Here is a 3843-nt window from a genome sequence, read left to right as displayed (position 1 = left end):
CCCCCTGGCGCCTTCGACCCCGCCCACGCGCCCAGGGAATCCCTCGCGCCTCCTACGCCTCCTGGGGAGAGAGAGCCCAGAGGCTGCAGCTCTGAATCGGGAACCACTGTGGTACCTTGGTTCTCGAACTTAATGCGTACCAAAAGCAAAGCTTTCCAAAACCAAGGCACGCTTTCCCATAGAAAGTAGTGCAAAATGGTTTAATCCGTTCCAGACTTTTAAAAACAACCCCTAAATCAGCAATTTAACATGAATTTTACTAACGAGACCATTGTTCCATAACATGAAAGCAATAAACAATGTACTGCAGCCACACAATCAATCCATCAGTAGCTGAACTGGGTTCCACACAGTCACAAAAACAAAACAAAAAGAACTGCAAAAGCAGAAACGCAAAATAAATAGCAAAAACAGACCTCAGCGTAACACTCAAAGCAGAAGTGTGGCACTCAAAGCGGAGCATGTTCAGCTTCCGGAAAAAAGTTCGCAAACTGGAGCAGCCACTTCTGGGTTTGCAGTGTTGGGTTCCAAGTTGTTTGAGTACCAAGCTGTCTGAGAACCAAGGTATCACTGTACAGTCACAGAAGAGTTGGAAGGGTCCCTGGGAGCTGGGATCTCTTTGACACACACACACACCCAATAGAATATTTGAGGGGGCCAGGCCATGGGCATAGCCAGGATTTATTTTAGAGGGGACAGGCTTCATGTTGGGAGGGGGCAGAACCGAGTTATCTGCGACGCAACTGGTCAGTTAGTCAAGTATTCTTATTTTATTTTTTTACTTGCTGGGAGGCAGCTACCCCTGCAACCCCTGGCTGTGCCCATGGGCCAGCCCCACCCTACCCCACGTTGATGGACATTGTCATTCAAATAGTGTGTATGTGCTGTGTAAAGTGATTGATTATGCAGGGAGGGACTTACCTGCACTCCCCCCCCCCAAATATTTTATTCAAGTTGGAAACCCTGGAAGGGTCCCAAAGGGTCATCCAGTCTAACCCCTTGCAATGCAGGAATTGTGATTCTTATTATTATTCATAAGGCAATATAACACTGTGCGTGGGACAGTACTTGAGTTCCAAATAACCTCCCTTGCTAGATATCAATAAATAGGGGTGAGATCAATAGCTAAATATATAAAGGTTTTTTTATCCCACACTGCTTGCTCGTTCAGAGTCTGCTATATTAAGGGTTAAACTTAATAATTTCCCCCAAATGCCTCCAAATCGCAGATACAAATTTATTTTCCCTTGCACTTTCTGATGCAGGTAGAATACAACCAAGTTCCATTTTTTTCAGTCAAGACACCTTCCATTCTCCTGCCTTCTCTAACTCTCATTACCAACCTTGTGAGTTTAGGCGCCTCCCAGAGCCAATAATTTCCCTGTGGAGGACGAGGAATTTCCCCCGTTTTTTGCAGATTACCATTTTGCTGCTGCCTGTACATCGGCTGTCATTTCCTGGTTGAAAGGTATTCAAATATTAATATTACAAATGGAGCTCTGGGGAGATCCTGGCCAAGATTTGTTTTACAGTGGTACCTTGGGTTACATACGCTTCAGGTTACAGACTCCGCTAACTCAGAAATAGTACCTCAGGTTAAGAACTTTGCTTCAGGATGAGAACAGAAATTGTGCAGCAACAGTGGGAGGCCCCATTAGCTAAAGTGGTACCTCAGGTTAAGAACAGTTTCAGGTTAAGGACAGACCTCCAGAACGAATTAAGTTCTTAACCCGAGGTACCTTTTGCTTCTATTAATACAAGCATTCCCAAATGATGTGGAAGATGTTTGCCTTTGCAGGGTTTTGCATCTACAGTGTGGGCTGTTTATTGTTGTACATATCATGTTCACTCCAGTTGGGGGGGGGGAGGGGTTAAAATACCAGTAGGCCATGATTTTATATATGAAAAAATATTTAAGCATCATGCAAATTTAGAAGTGTTCTTCCAAGCCCATATCCACTTTTATCAAGATATATTGCTGTGCATATCCACATTCCACTTTCATTGGAATTTGTGCTGAGATGTTTCCAATTATGTGATTATATTATATAATACATTTGTCCCTGAGGTTCCTTTCAGCTTATTGTTTCTAAAAGCCAGTGATTCAAAATTAGTACTATCCATCAGTGCCCCAAACATTCTCAATAAGTTGCTTATTATATGCCGTACCTGAAGTTACTGAACGAAATACAGTTTTATATTTTGTAATATTTTGCAAGTGATAGCCAACCCACTCTGACTTATAGCGTGAGATTTGTCCAAATTTATCTAGTGTCTTTAAAAGAGGTTCAAATTATTCTTCTCATCTTTTGAGATCAGTACTTGATCATCCTCATAGAGCTTTCTTTTTAGATTCCCTGTTTCATCCCTGAAAATCTTTGTTCTGGTCTATTAGCTTTGGCCAAAGATCCTATTATGGAGGTAATGTGAAGGTTTCTGGATTTGCTTCACTTATGCATATTGAGGCAGTAGGATTCAAATAAATCAACTTAATTCAGGAGGCAAAAGTAGAACCCACTTCCATTTTATACACTGCTTGAAAGAAATGTCTCCACATCACTCTGTCAAAAGCTTTTTCTGCATTTATAAACTGCAGTCCGTGCAGGTTATCTATCATCTATCTATCTATCTATCTATCTATCTATCTATCTATCTATCTATCTATCATCTATCATCTATATCTATCTATCTATCATCTATCATCTATCATCTATCATCTATCATCTATCATCTATCTATCTATCTATCTATCTATCATCTATCATCACATTGATATCCCATCTTTCCTCCAAGAACACCATTTGAGAAATTTTAATAAAATTCAGCAGTAGAGGTTTCAGGGCCTGTGGCTTATTCATTGCTGTCATTTTGCCTGTCCATTGACTGCTTTTGCACTTATCGTGCATTTTCGGGTTGGACTAGATGATCCTCAGGGTCCCTTCCAACTCTATTATTCTATGACTATGTACCGTAATTGGGCTCCTGAGACTTTTCTGTATCCTAATGAGTGGGGGGTGGAGCTTTGAGCTTTCTAGAGGCACATGGAAAGCAACCAAATGCTGAATGAAATGAACCCCACTTTGATCAAGGCAATCCCTACAGTCCCTGCCTAGCTCCTCCCTTTTGGGCAAGCAAAGCTTCAAAAGCCTCTCTCTCCAGCCTGAGTTATGACAAGCAGGTGCCACTCAGCCACCCTGCCGACCCCCAAAGAGATCAGTGGAGGAAAACTGCCCAGCAACATTCTTTTCTATTTTGGGCCTCCTCTGGCAGGGATGGTGTTGAGTGGGTGTCTTGACAACAACATGACCGGTGAGCGGGTGGTGGGGGAGGTTACACTCTGCTTGGTTTTCAGGAGGGTGTGCAATAGGCTTGGGTCTCCCCTGAACCAATGCATCCCACCCCCATCCACAGACCTAAGCCCCATTTCCAGATGCTGACAAATGTTTGGAGGTATGGTAAGCAGGTAGATCTGTATTGCTACAATAGTCCTGTTGCAAATGCAGTATTTGTTTAGGCAGTGACTTGCAAGCCTGTCTTCACTGCATGCTGGAAAAGTTTATAGTAAAATAAACGTATGAACAAGGCAAACCAACTAGACCCAAATCCAAGCCACCTTATAGCGTGGAAAGAATCTTAAAGCTTTCCCTTTCTTGATACCCAGGAGCTGAACAGGGAAGCTGTAGAGCAGCTACAGTCTAACGTTTTGACTGCGAAAGACAAGACTCAGCAACAGCATAGGAGCAGGTGAGGAGCAGGGCATGGGGTGCTTCAGGAAGGCGACCCTGCATGCACAGCTTAAAAGAAGACCTGGTTTTGTTACATATGCAAGTCTCCTCCTTGCAT

This window comes from Podarcis gaigeae, assembly GCF_964106915.1.
Source record: "Podarcis gaigeae genome assembly, chromosome: 16".
Lineage (NCBI taxonomy): Eukaryota > Metazoa > Chordata > Lepidosauria > Squamata > Lacertidae > Podarcis > Podarcis gaigeae.
Note: the sequence above shows the minus strand (reverse complement) of the source record.